Source organism: Idiotropiscis lumnitzeri, chromosome 12 (assembly GCF_059441095.1).
Source record: "Idiotropiscis lumnitzeri isolate Australia: NSW breed Sydney's pygmy pipehorse chromosome 12, RoL_Ilum_1.0, whole genome shotgun sequence".
Taxonomy (NCBI): domain Eukaryota; kingdom Metazoa; phylum Chordata; class Actinopteri; order Syngnathiformes; family Syngnathidae; genus Idiotropiscis; species Idiotropiscis lumnitzeri.
Window position 1 is genome coordinate 5,002,885 of NC_142402.1, and position 24,143 is coordinate 5,027,027.

General features: G+C 40.5%; 1 protein-coding gene across 1 annotated transcript in view; it reads left to right on the plus strand.

Annotated features, from left to right (window-relative positions):
- The first annotated feature begins 10,236 nt into the window (after positions 1-10,236).
- Positions 10,237-24,143, plus strand: part of brinp2 (BMP/retinoic acid inducible neural specific 2) — a 194,799-nt gene continuing 180,892 nt past the window's right edge. Inside the window, exon 1 of the mRNA XM_088311154.1 lies at positions 10,237-10,915. The gene's annotated coding sequence lies outside the window, so the exon portion shown is untranslated. The remainder of the gene's footprint in view (positions 10,916-24,143) is intronic.

Sequence of the window (24,143 nt, forward strand, 5' to 3'; positions counted from 1 at the left end):
TGAAGAAAATTTGGCAAACATTTAGGGCTATATTTTGTGTGCTTGGTGTAAAAACAGGCGTAACTTAATTTTTGTGCAGGTGCAAGTATAGCCTACCATGTTTGGGGCCATGTTGGGCCTCATTTCTCGACTCATCCACAATTTGGTAGCAGAAAATAGTCAGCGCTCAGCATAAAAGGGGCACATTGTCATTTTTGTGTCAGGGCAATGGTCAGCGTGTTTTGAAATTGTTAGATGCGCTTTGACTCACTGCCACATCTGTCCCCTCTGCTCTTCAACATTTACACTAATGACCAACCATCATATCCCAACACTAAACGCTTCATTTATGCAGATGATCTTTGCATTGCCACCCAAGCAAAGGACTTTAAAGACATTGAAAACTGTCTGACTGGAGCACTAAGTGTAACTGGCAAATATTACCAGCAATGGTCATTAAATGCCAACCCAGGGAAAACAAAGATATGTGCTTTCCACCTAAACAACCGGGAAGCATATCGAAAACTAAATATTGAATGGAATGGGAAAAATCTCACCCATGATGACCATCCAACTTATCTGGGTGTAACACTAGACAGGACTCTCTCCTTCAAAAAACACCTAGAGAAACTTAGGAGCAAGGTGTCCTCTCGAGTCAACTTATTGAAAAAGCTGGCTGGAACAAAATGGGGCACAGATCCAAAGACATTGAGAACAACTGCTTTGGCTCTGTGTTTCTCAACAGCAGAATATTGTGCCCCCGTATGGTCTCGATCTGCCCATGCCAGCAAAATAGATCCTATCCTTAATGAAGCTTGCCGTGTGATAACTGGAGCATTAAGACCAACACCAGTCAATATCCTCCACAGGCTCTCGGGCATTCCACCTCCTGCCTTGAGAAGAGAAACACACACCAAAGTGGAAAAACGCAAGCAAGAAAATGATAATCGCCATCCACTCTTCTCCCATGTACCAGTCCCTCCCAGGCTGAAATCTAGGAAAAGTTTCATTTCAACTGAAAGTCTGCCTGAAAACATCACCCCTAGACGGTACAGAATGAATAAATGGAGAGAAAAAGAAAACATGGGACCAGAACAACCGTGTGTCCCAAAACCAAAACAAAAACTACCCAAGGGCACAAACCTTGAAAGGAAAAAATGGTGTACCCTAAACCGTGCAAGATCTGGTGTTGGGAAAACCAAAGACAACCTAACAAAATGGGGCCTTGCCACATCCTCAGTATGTGACTGTGGTTTCCTAAACCAAAATATGAAACATATCCAACTTGAATGTCCAATAAGCCCTGTATATATCACTCCACCAGACCTACAAAAGGTCACAGACAGGGCAAAAATATGGATAAACCACTGGTGTGACACGATATGATGATGATCTGCAAATTTGGTTCCAACACGTTGATTACATTTTAGACTCACAAAAAGCAGGTCTAACTCGAGGCACAGGTGGTGCAACGTGATTTTGATTGAATCAAGGCGCAGGCAGGCAAATTCAGCATTCTGCGGAAATGTGTGGTGAAAGTAATCAGATTTCTTTCATAAATATGGCACCAGTGTGGGACAATCTTTTTGAATCATTTTAGGAATAAATTCATAGAACAGATTATAATTGTGATCATCTTAAAAGTATTTTAAAAGCACTTCCGGGACTCCTCAGGAGGAGAGGGGGTTGACACAGAGATGCATGATGGTCTCTGCTCGTGTGACATGCACGGTTAATTACATCATCCGCAAGGGGGGTTCTTGTAGGTTGTCATGCACGCACCCCAGCCAGTCTATTTGTGCTTCAATGTCTAGAACGGCATACTCGGAACGCTCTGAAGTAAATGAGCGATGCCGTGAGGATTGGCCAGGAAAAGACTACCTATCCCACAAAGGCGCAAAGTGTTTGGGTTAATTCTACCTGAGCAAAGTCGATCAAAATTGTAATAAGGTCTTTCAGTATGGCTTCCGATGTTTGGCTTTTGCAATTGTGCTGAGATTCAGTATTGTTGTATTGTGCAGTTCGCAGTTGTTGTGACCTTTCACGGCCACCGCACTTGAGCTATTGAGTAGTATTTGAGTATTCAACTAAAGACTTTAGCAAATCATGAGTAAAGTATTCTGTTAAAGTATAGTTTTATTTGATTTTGCACAATTATGGGAAGGTGAGTCCAGTGATGGTCGGAACACTTTTTGTGTGAGCAAGTGCAACTCAGTGGCACAAAAAAGTATTGAATTGAAAATGCATTAACAGCATTTATGATGTCCAACTTCACTTGGGTTTATGAGCTCCACGCATTAACCTTAAATATGTATTGGCATCAGCAATACTGGCCCCTGGTACCTACTTGGTAACGGCTCACTTTTTACTGTTCTTTAAAGAGCCTTTCTTTCTGCAGCCGAGCAGCTGCTATGCCGCCGACTCCTTGGTCTTTTTTACAATGAGGCAAAGATTATTTTTGCACCGGTCCACCAGATGTTCTACCTCCTCTCTATACCAAGGTTATAATAGCTAATGATAATGAAAAACATTCTCTGAAACAAAATACAATAAAAATAAGAGCATTAAATAAAAGAACTGAAACAACATTTTGTGTTTACAAAAGTAATAACTCTTTATAACTCCAATACATATACTTAATTTCAAATATTTTCGTTGCACTTTCTCTGAAATCTATTTGACTTACTGTCTGTCACCTTGCTCAGAAATCTATCCACCGAGGTGTGCCTGTCCGCATATGCATGTCCACGAAGGCACGTGCCGAGCGGCTTCCCTCCCTGACAGGAGCTCCGCTTTTTAGAATGCTTTTCTACGTAAACACACGCCACTTTCTACGAACAGACAGCGAGACGCCTGACAAGCTTATCTGGGAAAGAGGCGCTAAGAGCGGCCTCACCGGCCGAGGCACTGCCCTCCCGGTTGATAGACCATTCAGCAGCTGTTTGTCTGTGATCGTCATTTCTCAGAGGACTGCCAGGTGAACCTTGGCCAGCACTAAAGTGGATTGGTCGGGAGATTAAACCTTAAAACTGGCGCACATACCACAAACAAACCTGCTGGAGAGGCCAGAGATGTAAGTAGATCAAACCGCTAGCACGATAGGTCAGGCGCATTTTGGTGTATGAAAAAAATCAACTTGTGACACACATTACCAGGTATATGGATAAATGGTACAGGAATTCTCTAAAAAGATTGCCACTTGACCCTGGATTGAGAACGTGAGGCCAAACTCTATGTTCTTCCATCATTTTAACAATTTACTCTTTCGTGGACATTGCACACAACAGCCGGGTTTAGAATGACATGATGGAAGGGGCGTGGCAACTATGCAAGGAGTGGGCGGGGTTTTAGTGAGCCAGGCATCTTACTTCTAGGTTAGAAAGCTAGCCAAAGTAAGTCATATTTGACAGAAAAAAGATTGACATCGTATGAATGGTAGTATATAATCATATATATGCCTTTCATTAACTGTGGAACGCTTATATATGATATAGGCCCTTCATCTTTTCCAGGGATATGCATTTTCCCAGATATTTTTACCCTGACTAAAACGAGTCACCATATGTAACAGCCAAAGGCTGGCCTTCCAATTCAGCACTTTACTTTGTATAATAGTGCCCCGAGTCATTCCTTCGTTTCATTCATGAATTGGACCAGATAGTTCATTTCCAAAGTTGAAGATGAAATCCTCCACTGGCCTGAGATGAATCATCTGACTGGAGGACACATTACTAAATACGAAATCACTATCTTACGTATATATTTTTTAAATGTTTTATTTCATTTTCAAATATCTAAAAATGCCATCTACCTTTCCAGAGTTTCTTCAAAAACATCCTCTGTAATTAAACATTTACCAACTATTAGAGGTAGGAGGAACACAAACTGTAGCTATGATCTATGATGAACTAATTACTGTCGGAAATCAGCCAAAACATCTTGCACCCCGCCTCTGTTTCTGCCCACTCTCTCGTTTTTCCTCTCTGTTTCACTGACATACGCATTAATGCCACACAGTTTTTTTTTTCTTGTGTTGACTCGCCCCGTCTCATGAGAGGTGGCCGTAGGGAGTCTTTCTAGATGTCAGCTTTAGAAGATGGATGGACATCATCTGCTGCAAAGCCTCATTGGACAGATTACCTGAGACACCCAACAATAACCTCAAAACGCACACACACACACACACGCCCACACATACGCATGCACAGAATGAAGAAAGTAACCTGGCAGGTCTTGCGTGGCCTGCAAAGACCTGACCTTCTCTTTACGAGCATAATCACCCCCATGGGCATGGCTGGCATCTGGCTAGGTAATACATGTGTGTGTGTGTGTCCTGCATCATGCTTTCCAGCATGCCAGTACCAGCCTGCCTGTTTGCTCGGTGTTATCTGTGTGTCTCAACACTCGAACATGTGCTTGAGTGTATGCGGAGAGTTGGCAAAAAGAGTGATGCTGCAAGGCGCCTGGGCAGGATCAGAAGGGCTAGTGTGCCCCCAGAGTTTGACCATCTGCGCATTATTGGTTGTCATTAAGGTTTCTAATTTGGAGGTGTCTTGGGGATTAGCCAAACCAGGGCAGAAAACGTCATTATGCACTTCCTCACGTTGAGCTGCCGTGACCATATTTACATATTTATACACCGTAATTGTCTTTGCCGTGCTGCTCTGACATTGAGGCAGTTTATTGCAGAAGATGGGAAAGAAAAGAGAGAGAGGAGGTCCACATCGAGCAAAAATCCCCAATATATATATTTTTTTAAACCTCTCACCAAGGGACCACTGACGGGAATATTTTCTGCTGATGAGAACGTTCTAACTATTCTAGCGAGGTCCGCTATCAATCGCTCTTGTATTGCATCAAGTTAAAACATAACATATTTTTGTGTTTAAAATGAGCAACACGCTCATTGTGTGACAGCAGGATGTTTGTGGCGGAGGCAGTGTTGAAATTTAGTCTCCAATTAAATACAAATTACGAGGGAATGAAGCTTTAATTAACTAAATGAACTCAATGCGTGTTCGTTTTTTGTATTCAAGAAGGCAAACGTCAAATAGAGACTCAACAACTGATCCAAGTTTTGTACCGGTAGTTTCTTCAATTCTCTGGAGTTCAGGACATAGTACAAGTCAGATATCTGGGCCACCTTTCTTATCCTCGCAAGAACTTGCATTGAAGTTGCAGTCAGGAAAATGGCGACTTAAAGCTCACATTGATATGATTCTCACATGACAGATTTTTTCTATTGTGGGTCAATGTTGAAATGTCTATTCCTCGCGTGCTCCGTCAGTCGGGTCCGAGGCCCAAGGCCACCATCTGGTCTGGTGGCCCAAAGTCCCCGTCTTTTGGGAACCTGCAAAGTCTGCAATCTTGTTTGCGTGTGTTTGCGTATGTGTTCAGGTCTCAAATTGTCGTGTTTATGTGTGCGTGCCAGCCTTGTGTCAAATTTGTCATGTCTTTGGTTCTGGTGTGTATGTCTCATCAGTTGTATATCCAGACTGACTATGTGTGTGTGTGTGTTGCAAAATGTGGAGTGCAGATTATGAACATTCCACAGAATACATTTAAATTAAGTAATATATGAATATAATGTGAGCATAATAAAAAAAACAGTAAACACAATCACGTGTCATTACTGTGCATGGTACTTCTAGTTTAATTCTATAAAAGCTTTTTGTTTAATAAATGCTTAACACCTGGAGCAAATATGAACCTGTTAATGATTGACATTCGGGCACGTAAATGCTTCAGCTAATGCCAGGAACATAATACATTCCGTCAGCAGGTCGACCCAAATTTGATGAAGGAAATGTTTTAATAAAACATATTGAGTTACAGTTAGTTTTTGTAATTTCACTTTAACACCCTGAGGGTGAGGCTTAAAACCAGAGGTGACGAAGGAAGTCCCAAACTCTTGTGCAGGCGTTCTTTTGTTATTTGATCTACATTGAAACAAGAAGTGCATTTTAAATCCCTTCCTAGGATGACAAACGGAGTTTTTGTATGTATATATTTTTCTTGTTTGGGTTATTGTAGTGTTGTAATGTTTTATGTACCTTATTGAATGTCCCACCGAATATCAAGATTTTATTGGACAGCGCTTTTTGTAAGCGTTATAGAAAGACATACTCTATAAATGCATGTCCTCACTTTCACCTTGAATGTTTTACTGTTTCTATCTGTACTAAGATATACCTAATAAAGTGGCCAGTGCTTGTACGCAGTCTTTGCAAAGAGTAAGTGATTGGAGTAGTTTAAACGGATTTTGACATAACGCATTTTGCAGAAAACCTTGTTTATGGATTTGGGTTTGAAAGAAGCATGCATTATTAGAGTTAAAAAAAGATTTGCAGTTATAATTGCTAAAACACACATACAGTTCCCTTCTGAATAAATTGCACAGAATTAAAGAGCAGCAAAAAATGCAATAAAGTGAGAGCTCGAGCAGCGTAAACGAGTGGGTGTTGCACTTTTTTAGACTCAAGATGAAAGCGATCTATACACATTGAGGGATTTGCGGGAAATTCTGTCATCTTTCTTCTCGATATCTTTGTAATAATCATTTATTTGGTTTGAAAGGATAGAGCTGAAAATAATTTGGACATAAGGTCCTAATGAGGTGACTTGGCCCTTACAATTCTACAAATATATTGTGGTCTTGCGCTGAAAGTTTTCATGTTTATTATCTCCCGATGAAATTACAACCAAATTATATGTCACCAAGCGAATAGATCCATCCATATTTTTAACCAATTGTCTTCATTTGATTTGAGGCCAATCCCATCTGACTTTGGCTCAGAGGTGGGGTACACCCTGCACTGCTCGCCAGGCAACCACAGGGCAATATTGGGGGAACGTACAAAAAAAACAAAAACATTTAGTCATTAGTTTGTGAATGCTGTAGCTAAGCACAATAAATATAGTAATCCTGTCTTGAGTCTCCACACTGAAATATAATGTACAGCATATCTACATGCCTTTGTCTACTACTGATCTAATACATGTCTGATATGTTATTCAATACCCGGCTGATTTCAGCTCATCCCTCTGAAGCTACATTTCGCTGCAGGGATCAATTTATTTATTGCTCTGTCAAACAAGCCTGGACTATCATGCTGAAGTCTAATAAATAACTTCAGTTCATCTGGTCGAATTGTTAACAGTATGAAAGGTTGGTGTGGAAAGTTATATAAACATTCATGATGATTATGAATGTCAGTTATTGCAAACTTGTAAAATTCTGCCGTGTGTGTGGTCTTGGCTGGGCAGGCTGATTTAAGACAAAAGTGAGTAAGGCAGTCAAGTTCGTTTTCCGTGAATATTTTATGACAACTCAACCGCCACAACAAACATGACAAATACAGAAATACATACAGCAGGAGTATCAACAATTTCCAGGAGGGGCTTTATTAGGAGCAAATCTCTGATGAAAAAATACATGTGTGAACTTAGCAAAGAGGAGGCTGTATGAGGCATCAAAATTGCCAGAGAAATAATGAGCTTGCTCAGTCGGTTTAATTGTACTTACTTCCGAACAGAACCATGTGTCCGCGTGAGGTCACTCGGTGTCACCATCAACAGTTCAGTTGATTTTACATATTAATTTGATGTTCACTTATTCTAAGGGTTTTACCATTTTCTGCTAGCATGAAGCAATGAGTGACAACCGAAATGGAGATATGTATGTGCAAAGAGAAGTTATTGCATGGAAGAGGATATAGTGAGTTACATTTCACTGGATATTATGACCGTATAGTAAGTTGTGAGGGTTTCATATCCAGTAAGTTTCTTAATTCTGAAAGTATCCTTTATCCAGACTTTGAAAATCAGTTTTCCCATATGCTGAATTATATCACAATTAAGCGCAATCTGTGTTAACTTCAAAGTTAGCTAATTGAGTGCTTTAAAAATTAATTATTTGGACTTATCACTCTTGCATGCACACAATACTTGTCTCGTTTAGTTGGCAAGATTTCTTGTCGTTTTACTTGTAATTTTGAGTTATTTTTGGTAAGATACGTCATCTTGACATTTGTGTGATGTATGTAACTGTATTTCCTGTCAGGTGTCGCCTTGCGGCGATGAGGAGGTGGACCCAAGAAGCGAGGAAGCAGGGGTAGGTGAAGCTTTAAGGAGATTTATTGTGGAGCTTGGTGGGGACGAACAACGGGGCGTGGGCAAAGAAACAACACAGGCAACTGAACGAGACTAACTGGACGATGACAAGGACCAAACACGAGACGGGAACGAGCCAGGCGGACAGGGAACGAAGACAAGTGCAACAACGGGAGCGAAGCGCAAGTCGTGAGAGTCCGAGGTGACGTGGCAACAGGAGGCAAACAGGGTAATGACCCGACACTGCGTTGTCGGTCTGGAAGGTTTAAATAGTCCGGGTACTTAGGGGAGCAGATGGGAAGCAGGTGCGTGATGATGACTAGGAACAGGTGCGTGATGATGACTAGGAACAGGTGCGTAGCTGGTGAGAACGAAAACAATAACAAAGGCACATGGCAGGGAGGTGATGAAAACAATAACAAAAGGCACATGGCAGGAAGGAGGGAAGAAAATAACAAAAACACTGACGTGGCAGACACGGGTCATGACATTTCCGAGCTTAAATTAGTTTGCATGTATGTGTCTTGAAGGAGACAATGTAAACACAAGAATTAGCAGTAGGAATTAAAAAGCAAGTCAACCCAATTATTCTTTTTTTTAACAAGGATATATTCTATGCAGCCCCATTAGTCATAACACAGCATTCTGATTAATATTGTAGTTGTGGAATATGAGTTGCACAGCAAAGTCCGTCGTTTTTTACCTTTCTTATGCGGCGGCCATTTTGTCACTTTCTGTCGACTGAAAATGACATCACAGTTGCTCAGGGCTCTGCTAACAAGCAAACAGGTGATCTGTGATTGGTCTTTACCTGACCCTGAGCAACTGTGATGTCATTTTCAGTCGACAGAAAGTGACAAAACGGCCGCCCACTGAGATGGGTAAAAAAACGGCGGACTTTGCTGTGAAACTCATATTCCACAAACGCAATATTAAACACAATGCCATGTTAAGACTATTAAAGGAATATAGAACATGTTATCACAAATAATTTTGGGTTTTTGACTTCCCCTTTAAATAAAGTTAGCCCAGTAAACAATTAAGTGAAATGAGGCGGCTTTGGCCGGGATTCTTAGCTACGGTACACTTCAATGAAAATGTAAATGAATTTCACTTACAAAGCATCACATCCATTCATGCTGAAGACCCCATGACACTCTCAATGTGGCAGTCATAATGCAGACGTGTGGGAATGTTATTGTGAGTTATGGTTCAAAGCCAAAATTAGCGACAAATAGGTTAGCCTGTTCCTGTGAACAGGTTCCCCTGGTGTCCTTTTGGAATAAAATACTATTTAGCTGTTGGAGAGCATCTCACCTCTGCATGGCAGCTAGTGATGAATGCCTCATGTGGCTCCGACTTAACCAAGTTCATATTGAAATACTCCCTGAAGCGTCGCCATCAATCAAAGGCTCTCCTAGGAGCTGCCATGTGATTTTTGTCTGCCTTCTCCTGCTACCATGTGCGGTTGCACCACAAAGATATTCAGCAATATCCCGACAACTCATTTGCTCTCTTACTCAGGCTGTTACTTATTTCCCTCCCGACGGCCCGAAGCAGCATATTCTACACACACTCCAATCTCCAGCCTCTCTGCAGCTACTTACTTATTCATCACAGACTCACAGAGGACGCTGCTTAGCTGACAGAAACCAGATTTTATAAAGAGAAGAGGCCAGGCAGACAGAAGTGATGCCTCTGCTCAGTCATAGAGGACATTGTCAGTAAGAATTCAGTTTTGCCTTGAGTCAAAGTACGTCTGCATTAGACATATTTGGCTAAAGCACCGTGAGAGGCTAGACAAAAAAAAGGGGGAAGTGTTTTCTCTTTCATTAGCCAGCCTGTCCCTTTGGGCTCAAACACATCAAGCTCAGTGCACGGCCTGGCCTGCCTCCATACACACCCGGCTCTGTCTCAGGCTGCTTTATCCTTCTTTTTTCTGGCACACTGGCCTTCATCTTTCACTCCACTTTCTCATCTTCCTCCCCCCATCTCATCTACTTCTCTTTCCATCCTTCCCTGTCTATTCTCCTTCACTGCTGCTGTTACCTCTTTCCTATCCCCATCCTCTCCTCCCTTGTATGCAATTTCTAACCAATCATCGGTTGCAGGGGGTGTGGCTTCACACCAGCAGGATGGACTATTATTGCAGGGAGAAATAGGAGCGAGAGAGAGACAGAGAGAACAAGAACTGTGGCGTAAAGAGGCGCTTTTTGAGCAACATCACAGGAATTGACGCTTAATGACGACTCAGTAAAAAATATATCCTTAGTTGACAGGAGAATGAACAATGGCAAAAAAGGGAAAATTAAGCAAGAAGACGAGAGAGCAGTTAGTGACTAAGTGATCCGCATTATGAGCAGGTGCGCTGTAATGCCTCAGCAAGGAGCAGAATTGGTCCGAAGAGCAAAGTGCGGCAACATTTACTTCCCTGGATTATTTATCCACTGCTCCACCGAAGCAAACTTTGTCAGCATTTGAACTTGTTCAGCTTCCGATTGCGGATTATACAGCCAAAAGAATAAGTCGCCGGGCAGCGAGAATTTCCACGAACTCCACGTGTTTTTCCTTATATGTGCGCTTTGCACGTGTTGACAATGACTGGATGTGTACAACTGGGGTTTAATTTGTCCCGGGGGGGACGAGGCAAGTGAGTGGGGCAGAGAAAGGAGGAGGACATACGCGGAAAACAGCGAAGACGAAGACGAGTCGGTGGCGTTTGGCTGCCGTCTCATAGTTCCTCTTGCTTTACCCGCTTTTCCACTCCATCACTTCAGGACACAAATCAGGACGCGCACTGGAAGGACCTGCGTTCACAACCTAGGTGAGTTGTGCGTAATTAGTAATAATCACTAACCAAGTTGCGCCGTTGTGGTGACTGTGCGCATTTTTACGCACTCCCCTTTATCGTCATGGTTTATGCCTACAAGCAAGTATACAGTACGTGTCCATTTGCAAAGGGTGTGTTGTAGTGTGGCAGTTAAATTTTGATATGGATTTCACTTGGCAGTCTCTTTTGCCCAGTAACGCACCTCCACGAGGTGACGGATGCCTCCGTCAATATCGCTCAGAGTCAGTTTTTCTGTAGTTTTCCCCAAATCGCGATTTCTTTTTGCAGTGCTTCATTGTCGATTGTTTTGATCTCATTGTAATTGCCCAAACACACCCAGGTAGTGTTTACGCGTGTGCTTTGTACGTCTTCTCCTGTCCTATATGCTCTGTTGTATCGTGACATACAGTATCTCACTATGAATATATTTCTGATTTCAATGTTGCTTCTCGTCGGCATCTGTGCATTAATGTAAACAAATGATCGGAACCTATTAAGTCAGGAGTGTCAAACTCATTTTTGTGGACCCTCCACGTCGTAGTTATGGTTTCCCCTGAGATCGTAGTTATGGTTTCCCAGAGAAGGCCGTTATCACTGTGAACCCATATAAATGTATGATCACCTTACATTATCACACACACAAAACATATTGATGGAAAGCAAGTTTTGAAATCAGAAACCAATTAGTAATTGTGTGTTCAACAATTCTAAAATTTATTTTAAAAGGAGAGGATTGGTAACAAATAAATAGCAATGCTCATATCTGAATGTTGTTAAAACTGAAGAAAATGTGCAAGAAACAGGGAGTTGACACACATGATTTGCCCTTTGCAGGCCACATAAAATGAGGGTATGGGCCAGTTCTGGCCCATGGGCCTTGAGTTTGATACCTGTTTTAAGTAATGCACTTAGAACCACGCAACAAGGATATGCAACTAGCAGCCCACGGGCCGCGCTCTGAGTGCCCCCTTAATTTATTTCACGCCACTCACCGCTAATTAAAAAAAAGAAAAATAATTAAAATGTTTTAGAACTCCAAGAAATTCTTCCCAAAAAGCAGAAAAACATTCAATATGTTTCCCATGAAAACGGGAAAAAAAATAAAAATATGAAAAAACATTGGGGGAGACAATAATCCACAAGTATGCGAATCATCAGGTGGTGAGCTGCGCATATGCTGGGGTCAACTGTAGTTTTAAATTGTAATATCACCAATAATCCCTAGATGACAGACATGTCTTTAGTTGTCCTTACACAGGGTGTCCTATACTATAAGTCGATTATGTCGAATACAGGAAGTCCTCAGGTCACGATGTACTCCACCTGTGACGTTTCGCCTTTACGACGGCTATACATTGTCCTACATTTTTATTTCACACTGCAGGAAAATGTGATCTAGATATTAATTAATTTTGGTCTGAACCACTCAATTACAATTTTTCAAAATCCAACTTGGCCCACTTGCACATGTGGTCCTAGTTTGGACACGTATTGGATTTTTTTTTTTTTGGAACGAAACCTCAGGCAAACGGCCAGGTCTCGTGTATCAGTCATTGATGTCATCCGGAGCCCAATTTGCGCTCCGCGCAGGCAAAGGCGGAGTGAGGGAGCTGGGAAGTTTTGAGTAACAGTATTTGACATAATCCCATTTGAAGCATGAAACATAAACTAGATGTTTATGGTGATCGTAATAATTCAGCCACTAATTTTTTACGTACTGCAATCACGTGACGTCTCAACGAAATGAGACGAAAAGTCTTACCTCATTTTTGCCGCCAGATATTGTTTTTCTACTTCCTATTGTATCGCTCCTCTGTAGAAATGTACTGGACCACATTTACTTCCGTAAATTCTACATTATCAGTGACAAAGTCTCTTCTGCACTTGCGACTCACTGGGGATGCATATGCAAGGTCACATTTGTAATGTAATGTGATTGGTTGTACAAAAACCTGTTTCACATGATGGTCCCTTCTCAGCAGTGTTGGTAAGTACAGTATCTTTTTTAAATTTACTTTTTATTTTATTAATATGAAGTATAAAACGTGCATTTGGATATTTATTTTGAGATTTAGGGAGTATTAAAGAGTTGATTCCGACCTACATGGTAATTCAGGTTATATTGCCAGTGTAGGATTGGAACCCTCGGAAATTGAGGACTTACTCTCTTTTTTTTTTTTTTTTTTTTTTGCGGATTTGGAATTTTATACAGGGCATAGTACCTTAAGCACTACTTGATTTTTGTGAAAAATAAGTTCTTGCATATTCCTGTTTTACACACCCAGCTGTACTAGATGGAATTCATTAATAGTGTTAGTCCTGAAAGAATGAAGTCATATTGTTTCCAGCCAATACTATAAAAAAATCTTGTGAGTGAGATTCCACATTTCATGTGAATGTGCAGCGCCAGATGTTTTTTTTTAATGGCACAACATACTGTTTGGAGAACAAGTGGATCAGGAAGTTGAGCAGATATGGTGCTCATTCACAAGCTACACATACATGGACAATGCTGGAAATAATGTCCTCCTACCTTGTGCGCATGACCAGAGTGCTACTATGGTCCCGTGTCCCAGTGTCTTAATTTACCAGTGCAAACTCCAATTGTATTGGAGATTACGACCAACAAGCCTGCGCCGGGAATGGCGAAGGTTTGAGAGGACACACAGATCCTCCTTCAGACTGTTCATAACATCTCCCATAAATACTCAGCGTAGCGTTGGTTTCTAATGTCCCCTGCGTGGTGTCCAACTGTAAACATTTCCTCTTTGTTGAAATGTTCTCTGCACATGCATGCGTGTGTGCATGCCTGTCCTTGTGCCCACCCTTTGGAACAACATGTCAGTGTGCACCTTACGTTGGTGAACTCAACATGGACCTATCCAAATGTTGAATATATTGCTATAAAGCTGAAATACTGTATTTCCGCGACCATAAGGCACACTTTAAAGTCCAAAATCCCCCCCCACCCCAAATTGACAGGGCAGCCTATAATACAGAGTGTCTTGTGTACAGACTGAGACCTTAGACCTGAACACGTTACTCTATTGAGCAACTCATCTGACCAACAAAGAGCAATTTACAGAGCATGTTAGCACCCCCTTTTGGTAAAGTCCAAGACTACACAGCCCTGCAGAATTGACTGGGAGACGCACAGTATCGAGAACACTCCTGTTGGTGACGGTGTGAGACAGTGGGTTGACAACCGATCAGTCAATACGTGTGGGAGAAAGCTGGCTAAAAGGGCAGCTGTCCACGATGTCGCAGACTGTCTTATTATTAATGTTATGGCAAGCAAGAAACATCACAGGTTACACGACAGACTCTGAGGGAGGGAAAAAAAGAGAGGGAAAAAAAAAACACACTCCCCAAAGCGCACTACTCACAACTCTCTATCTCTCCAACCAGTCCTCTGATTGGTTGAAGCTGAATCGACTCCCAGAATGCTTTTCATCTCTTAATGCATGTTTTGTGTTAATTTTATTTCTTTTTGGGATATGGATGGCATGAGAGATGCATTTTTTGTGTTAATTGTATTTCTTCCTTTTTTCGGTTGTTTCATTGTTTTCTAGGTCTTTGTTCTGTTGATGTTGGGTGATAATTTTAGTTTTGATTTAAAACCGTGACTGGAAGCAGTTCGATGATTAGTGAGATCCCTCCCCCAGTATTACGTGAACCTAGGCATGTCTTTATGTAGCGGCTAACAATGTTATGTTAAGCCTGTTGTATTTGCGTCATACAATAAAAGCACACGCAACCTAATACGGTGTTCCCTGTGGTCATGAAAATGTGGTATATCAATATAGTGGTGTATTTTGTGGCACTTATACATGTTTCCATGCTAAACTAAACCGACTTAAATGAAACTAAACTAACTACCAATCAAAGGAGCCACCCATCCATTCTTCATGTGAACTGCATTACCCACATGTGGGGTAGCAGGAGTGCTGCAGCCTGTCCCAGATGACATTAGGCTGTAGGCGGGATACACTCTGAACTGGTTGCCTGACAATTGCAGGGCACACATAGACATGGTTTTTTGTTCATTTTTATGCCGCCCTTGAATGGTAATTTTCATGCAAGACGGCCCTTTACACTGGAAGAAAGCATTGTCTTTATTTTTTTCTTGTTTGCTTCAAACTCTTTTTTTTTTGTTGGGTTAGGATAGCTTATCTTTTATTCATGAATTGAAAAATGTCCTGCCCATATTTAAAATAGCATCTTTGTCATACATTGGATTCAGAAGTGTGTGCTCATATGTTGCCTCCCAGTAGCACTGTTGCAAAAACGGTGGCCCTCTCCAATATTTTAGTTGCCCATCCCGACTCTGTAGATATTACCCTACAGGCCTCCTTTGGAAAGGGATGCTAAAGATAAAGATAAAGATGTCCTTTATTAGTGCCACAATGGGGAAATTTGAGGTGTTACAGCAGCAAAGATATAGATCACACAGAGTCGGCGGCGTAATGTAGCCGTTAATGTACAACATTAGCAGCAGACATTCATAAAAAGCATGCAAATATACACAGTATAAACGTATCTAAGTGCAAGGAAACACTCCTAATGCCTGTCCATTATACAGAGGGGGAAACGCTGTAATGATAAAAACTACTGAATGATTGAAAATACTGCAATGATAAAAATATTGCAATGATAAAAGTACTGTAATGGTAAGAGTACTGAAATGATAGAAAAGTACTGCAATGATAGAAAATACTGTAATGGTAAAAAGTACTGCAATGATAAAATATACTGCAATGGTAAAAGTACTGTAATAGTAAAAGTACTGCAAGGATAGAAAAATACTGCAATGCTAAAAGTACTGTAATGGTAAAAAGTACTGCAATGATAAAATATACTGCAATGGTAAAAGTACTGTAATAGTAAAAGTACTGCAACGATAGAAAAATACTGCAATGATACAAGTACTGTAATAGTAAGAGTACCGCAATGATAGGAAATACTGCAATGATACAAGTACTGTAATAGTGAACGTCCTGCAATGGTAGAAATACTGCAGTGATAGAAGTACTGTAATAAGAATACTGTAATGGCAAAAAAAACACATCATTGGTCAATGTTTAAGTACACCATTGGCTGAAAGTACAGCAGTAATCAAACAGTAAAACAAAAAACAAAAAAAAAACAAAACAAAAAAAAAGGGTCACGAATCGTGTGGGATCTTTCAAGAGGTGGTGTACAAACATAAGGTTGACCAAATAAAATGGAAGCAGACATGATTGGCATGAGTTCAGGCGAATCGCCTTCAATTCCTAATAAAGCACAGATTAAAGAACACACTCACTGCTACGGGCGACATTGGTCGGACAATGACTGAACGAAAATCAGGAAACTTAATATAAACAAGCACCGAGTCCCACCTGGACAAAACACTGGCTGATTGGTTGGCACAAAGGGAGCTGGCAAGACAATGGGTGGACGCAAATGCTGCATAAAAAGTAAACGAGGAATACTCTGGAAAACGAGCCAAAACAAAATCATGACAGTAAACTGAAATGATGTGAGCCAATGATATGTTAAACCCAAAACCACAAAACGAAGATGATGCAGAAATGTAAAGCAACTTATTTTAATTTTGTGTTAAAGTTATTACTCCACATATTGCATTCCGACCTCCGGCACTCACTGAAGGTACATCTCAAGCTCTTTCTTTGTGGTAATATTCCCGCTTTCTCTGTATTTCAACGACGTCAAACTCATTGACAAGGTATGTCATCTGGGAATTTCTTCACATATTGCATTCGATACATATCAGATTTCCGGGTGCAAGACCTGATCAATGCTATTTTCGCTTTAACGCTTCAATTATGCGTATCTCAATTGTGCTAACCTGAGTGCAACAAAAATGTCACTTGATCCAAGCTGTGTAAATGCAGTTGATCTTTTCACTATATTGACATAATGCCTTGCTTACCTCACAGTATTACCTTGTCTCTGTGCCATGTTTTTTTTGTGTGTTGCTGGAAGTTACTAACAGAAATAAGGTCAATTCACTGGAAAAATTTGATCCTTGGCCTGCTTATAATATACACTTTAGTTTGGCAGTTTGGCTTCAATTACCCTACGTCTTCTGGAGAATATGCTTTCTCCTTTCTTTTCATAACAGCTTCTTTGTTGACGCTATATTCCTCGCAGGGATTGAGTCTGCTTATTTATGTTGAGGCTCATAATTTTTATTCTTTCTTGAAGTGTTTAGGCAAGGCAAGGCAGCTTTATTTATACTGTCCTTTTCACACACAAGGCAACTCAGTGTTACACACAAGCAAAGACACGGCACCGACAAGCATTTATAAACATAACAGGTCATGACATTCTTAAGCAAATCAGAGAAAACAAGGTATCTTAGCAAAATGGAGGTAAAATTGAAAGTTCTTGTAAACACTCTAAAACCCACAAAACATGTAATTTCAAGCTCCCAAGTAGTGCTCATAACACACTCAATTTAATGGCAGTTGACTTACAAGGAAAAAAAAATGTCTCTGTATTATTTTCATAGCAAACGTCAATTGTTTGTTCTTGTTTGTTTCCTGGATTTTCATTTGAAAAACATATTAAAAGTCATGTAAGGCACAGTACACTCCTTATCACATACTGTAATTAGTCTAAAAACAAAGATGTTGTCCACAGTTGTCAAATTGTGTCACTTTGAATAGTCTTCACAGATTAGTAAATGGAACGTTTATTGAATTTTTGACAGCTTGGTGGCAAGGTTTCTGCATGCAGTCAACATGTTTTTGCCGTTCTAACTGTCTTTATTGGGGCTCAGGTTTGCTTTGAACTCTGTTTTTCAAGTAAAATTCTGATTTGGAGTCAAAACACGATAGAAGTAGCAATCTTGAACCTAATCTGCTCTGCCTGATTTTTAACAGGGCAGTTAAAAGAGGCTAATTAATATGTTGTAATTCATGACAATTGAGACTGATTAGTCAGCCGATTCAATTACCGGAAACAAAAGGTAGTCTGAGTACCAGTGCAGCACTTGTACTTTCATTTGAGTACCCACCAATACCGAATACGGCTACTTGGCAATATCATTACATGTAATGATAAAAACATATTTTCATTTCATTTATATATTATTATATGTTATTAAAAATAGCTCACTGATGATGCAGTGGTGCATTCCTGAGACTTTGTTGCCGGCAGTCTGAGTTCCACTCAGTGACAGTGGGAATGTGAGAGTGAACGTGTCCAAGGACTGACTGCAGACCAGTTCAGGGTGTAAACTACCTTTTGCCTGAAGTCAGCTGGGATATGCTCCAAAGTAGGGCTGGGCGATATGACCTAAAATCAATATCGCGATAAATTGGGCAATTTTACCTCGATAACGATAAATGCACGATAAATTCCCCCTGAGGACCAAAATCAAAATAAATGCAGAAAATGCATATTAACTGCTTTTTTTTATTGACCAACTGGTACACATTACTTTCAATGAAAAATAGAAGTACAAAAATCATTTGAATAAACATTCAAAATAGCTTGCTTTGCATGACTTGAACAATGTCACAAAGAACAGGAAAAAAAGGGTACCTCTCACAAAATCTTTTCCTGCAAATATATTGTGCCGAGATGGTGTAATGCCATTTGCAAATGCTTAGATTTGTGTAAAGGTATCTTGTAAACAATATAAATAATGCCATGTGCAAAGGCACTAGTCGCCTGTAAACAAAATGCTAAATAAAATGAAAAAAAAAAAAATCAATGGAATGCCAGTGCCAAACAAACGCGTGTGCTTCATCAGTAAAATGTGCCGTCTCGAGTACTCCGGTGCGCAGTCGCCACTTGTCGTCTATGTACTGCACATTTCAGGCTCAAACAGGGATGCATGTTGCGACTCGACCACAAGTCGGATGTGGATGCAAAATGCTCGACATGTCTCCGCTCCCGTCCCGATGTTGTCCATATCGGGAAGTGCTGTTTGCGGCAAATATTTTCGTACCTCTTGTCGGCTACGTTCCTGAGGCGTTTAAATCCTGTGCGCTCCACTGTAACTTCAGGAGCTCTATCTTTAGCTATGTGCTAGGCTATCCCGTCCACCACTGAGACGTTCTCTCGTATGGTTTCGCCTCCGTTAGTGGGCTGTTGTCACTTGTCCAACCTTGCTTCTCACTTTGAACTTTTAGCACAAGCTCCAAGTCAACAGCATGGTTGTGTTGTGGGTGGTGAAAAAGAAAAGGTTGGACGCGCTGTTTCAGGTGCTTACGACGCACTTTGTAGTTCATGTTCTTTTGCGCAAACATCGTCTTTATGGAACCCAAAACATTTCCAAACGACAGATGTCGAATTTCTTTTTGGGACAAGCGCGACAAGACCAATTTCAACTAACGTTACTTCGTCTTTAGCCGTGTCAGCCGCTTCTGAATTTGAATCGCCAGCTACGAACGCGTCTTGTGTTTACATTCTTCTACAGCGCCTGAGTCACGTGACTACATGCGCTGGAGTAGACTTAAAGAGGCATGAACATTGCCGCAGACAGAAAAGACTTTCCTTTTTCATTTTTTTTTTTTAGACACCGAATTTACCGACATGGGCAAAATGATGTCGGTCATTCTAATAAATTTCAGTAACGGTAAATTTTCGGTTAATCGCCCAGCCCTACTCCAAAGCCCCGTCACCCTGAACAGAATTTGCGCAAAAGAAAATGGCTAGCACTGGATGGTTAAAAATACGAACCTGTATTATTATATTTGCCGCTGCAGTTCTTTAAAGTAAATGAAGTTGATTAAAGTTTTATGAATTGTAACATGACAACTGATTGTGACCGGGAGGCCGTGAAGGTGACTGATTTTTGAGCGGCTTAATTAATTGGTGGGTGGAAAGAGAGGAAGAGGAGCACAATTGAGTGTGAAGAGCAATAAAGGCTGACAGTTGAGGAAAACACTAGCTGGATTTCTTTTTCTTTTTTTGGGGGGGGGGGGGGGGGGGCACGACAATGGCTGACAGTAACCGTTAATTTTCGCAATGAAGAGGTTGTTGATCATCCACTGCTTCTCCTCGTTAATACGTGGTTATACAGTTGCTTACTTATCTTTCCTCAACTTGCCATAGCGCGTTACTTGGCCCGGTGTCTTATGTTGTAGCTTCATGACGAGAGAACCCCTGGCTCAGCTGTAACCAGGCAGCATTTTGTAAACTCGCTGGTTGTCGTTCAACTCTCGGTGTGGCCGCATGTGATGTGATTTAGTACTGGGAGCGAGGTTGCCGCCCGAGCGCAGTGAATCATACATTTTGCAGAGAATAATTTGAAGTTGCCCATCTCCAAACGCCTGACATCGCTCTATCGCCTTGACCACCAGTTACTACCAATGGCTATTGGCAATTGACCCATCAATACTTAATTAAAAAGTTAATTTTACATTTTCCTTATCCTGTCTCCTTAAAGAGTGTTTCAAATTTACGACCACTCCTCCTCAAGAACAAATTGTTTTGTATGTGGTTTATAAGCAAGCGTAATTTCTAGGTGAAACTAAATTGATTCACATCAAATTTGGGTCTGGTGAACTCTCGTGGTTGAATTTCTTTCAATTTGGTGGAATTTACCTGGGACGAAACCCCAGCACATTTTTCATTAGAATTCATCACATTATCATACATGGCAATTCTATGACACAGTTTGTGCTAGTGTTACATCACCTTATGTGGCACGTTGCCATCACAACGTTTGACCTGTCCTACCAGTGCGACCAGTTAAGGAAAAGTCAAGTGCATTCTAACTTGACCATCAATTATCTGTCAAGTGTGCCAACTTAAATAAAATAGTAGTCGGCAGTAGTATTGTTTGATAATTGGAGTTTTATTATGGCGCCGCGGCAGCACTATCTAGCTTACATCGAGGTCTGGTGCCTGGCTATACAAAACGACTAAGTTGAAAGGATTCCCGGCAAACATTCACAGTAAACACTATTTATGCTCTCTGTCGCTGTCTCTGTGTGTCTGTATGTGTGTTTTCCATACTAACGTTTATATGAGTGGCACACTCTTAGTGTTGATAAATACTGAAACATGGTGAATTTGGCAGTAAACATGTTTAATAATCAGATTTAAAAACTACCCAAGTTGTTTCCGGTGGCAATCTGTTACCCAAATCTTTCTATCTTTACCAGCATCACTTAGAAACAATAATCCATGCCTTAGTTACATCTCGGCTAGATCTCTGTAATGCAGTTTACTTTGGGGTCAGCCAGTCCACCATGAAGCATCTCCAACTAGTCTAAAATGCTGCTGCTCGTCTTTTAACTGAAGCTCAGAAGACGGATCACATAACCACAATCTAGGCCTCACTTCACTGGCTCCCAGTGCACTTTAGAGTTTATTTTAAGATTCTTCTGTTTGTCTTTAAATCTTTAAATGGTCTCGCCCTAGCGTCCTTCTCCGAGCTCCTCCTCCCCTACACACCTGCCCGCTGCCTCAAGCCTGCGGACCACATGCTGCTGTAGGTGCCGAGGACTAAGCGCCGCCTCTTGGGGGATCGCGCCTTTTCTGATGCCGGCCCTTCCCGATAAAATTCGATGCAAAATTAATAGAAGCAACTGTCTGACAGTCAATGAAAATGTACCACTTTATATAATATTGAAGTGTACCAAACTGTTTTCATTAACTGTCAATATTTCTGTATTGAAGGTTTTAACGCTGACAAATGCCTATAAAGATGTCTCGATCGTATTCAACAATCAAAGACAGTATTAGGACTCTTTGAATTAAATATACTTCATATTTGGTGCTTTTTGCATCAATTTCAAGACATTATTCAAGTAAATATCTGTTCACAAAAAATAGTGGTTAAAATCTGATTAATCACAATTAATAATGGATTTTTTTTGTGATTAATTAGTTAAAAAATTCACTTGACAGCACTAATTTTAACATATATATATATATATATATATATATATATATAACAATACAGGCGTCGTATTTTTTTTTCACGTAAAGCGATAAATTGTATTGCCACTTGTGTCGCCCTGGTATAGCTTGTTGTAATTAGAGAATTCTAAAGAAAACTGGTGAAAAAAATAAGTCGGCCACCTCAAAATGACATCTTGACATCATAACATTGAATCACCGTAAAATATATCTACAGTGTCCATTTTTCTCATATTTTTAAAATGGGACATAATGGCACAAACCACCACAGTATTAGCTGTTCTTATGACCACCAAATCGATACAAGGACAAATTCCTCTCTTCCCTCCACTGTGCAGGAATTATGATTGCCCCGAACATGAAAACCACAGTTGGTGTTGGGGCTGTTCATATGTTTAAAATTAGTTGCTATAGAATGGTCTGAGAAATCACTGATTACAGCCACAATATATTTTAATTAGTAACACCAAAACCTAGTCTTGTCCGCTTGCACTGTTGTCGCACATGCACATCAAAATAAAAGTAGCGCATACTTGACGTTTTAGTTTGACTTGCTCAAGACTGCAGAGAATGTGGCCGCCGGACCTTAGTTTGCCCAGATATGCTTTAAATCTTGATGTTCATTCATGAGGTAGGTGGGGTGGGGGAAAAAAAGAGCCCCCCACAACAACCTCTGGTGCTCATCTGAGAACCACACGCACATTTTTATGTGCCCCCCTCCATAGAGACCTGACATTGCTTCCACCTGGAAGTAAATTTATCTTGTTGTGTTGGTCTGAAGTATCGGGATACTTTTTGAGTGCTAAGTATTGGTATTGCTATTGGTAAATTTATATTTGCTTTTTTTGTACCAGACGATGCACCAGAAAACACAAGGTACGTGTACCACTCCAGCATTGGCACAACTCTCAAGTGAACTTTGAATGCGTTGAGTGGTTTGTTTATAAGAAAACGGGGGTAAACCATTTGAAGTGAGAGGCATGAAATGCAGTAGAAGCTTTCTGCCCCCTCTGCCTTCCCTTTTGCACATCAAAGTGAATGTCTCCTGTTAAGGAGGAGGCACATGCTTCTTATTCCAGCTGTTCACGGCGATGCAGAAAATGCCCCTGAGTGAGCAGGGTGAAGGCTTCATTGTATTCCATATGGACAGTTAATGTGCTGTGGTTGTCTGAGGCCTTGCTGACATAAATCTCCATACCAGATTCAAGTGTGCTAGAACTTTACTTTGTACATCAAACATATGGGTATGTTTAATTAGATTTTTTCCAATGCAAAACTGCATTTTTATACTTGCTCGTAAATATTCATAAAATATGGGCTGAATAAATAACCGTTTGAATGTGTACTGTGTTACTTTTTTGGTAGGTGTTGTTTTTTTTTTTTTCATTATAAAATCTCACTGAATCTTAAACATTTGACATGTCATGGGCTTCATATCTTGTCTCATGTAACCTTCATTGGTTAACAGCTTGAATTCTTTAAAGTGCATGAGACTTTTTTAAAAATTTTTTTTACAAATTTTAATATGCCATATTGAACAATAAATTATCCTTATCTCACGGTTTCTCGAATTGATGCACGTTAACTGAGTATTTAATGGATTTAGTGTTATGCTTTGAAACCTTCCGGGTGGGGCCAGCCACGGTGAAATCGTGAAGACAGAGAATATGACGTAATCGAGTTAATATCTCTGACTTGCTGGCTGTGAAGTGTGCTCTTCATGGTTTTTCCAATGATTCAATTATTTATTTTTTTTGTTTCACCAATGCCACCACCGCCTTGTTGGCTTTAGTTTGAGCCAACGGGACAGCATGAACCCGTTTTGGTTCTCCAAAGAGGTTGTTTCACACACAAAAGATGTAGACGGAATTGCACCTGCTGTGAGCTGCATGGGTCGAAAAGGTAACAACTAAAATGTACTAACACACCGACTTAGAACAGTCGTCGACTTATAGCCACCATCATCCAAGAGAGAAAGTATACATGTCGCAAATAACTGCTGATGTAAAATAATATAGGCTACTGTCTGACAGTCAATGGAAACGTACCAGTTTATAAAACTGAAGTGTTCCTAACTGTTTTCATTAACTGTCAATATTTCTGTATTGAAGGTTTTAACGGATTTGAGGAAAATATTTAGCCCTCCACCTTTTTTTCAAATTTGTCACATACATGTAATTTTCAAAAATTAAATGGCAGGAGGCACCTATTTTTTTCTATTCAAGGTCATCATTTAGTTATTTTAGTAATTTAATTACATAGTTGGATATTATCTAAGTTAACATCATCTAAAAAAATGTACTTTTCATGATAAATGTTTTTCCAAGTAATCACA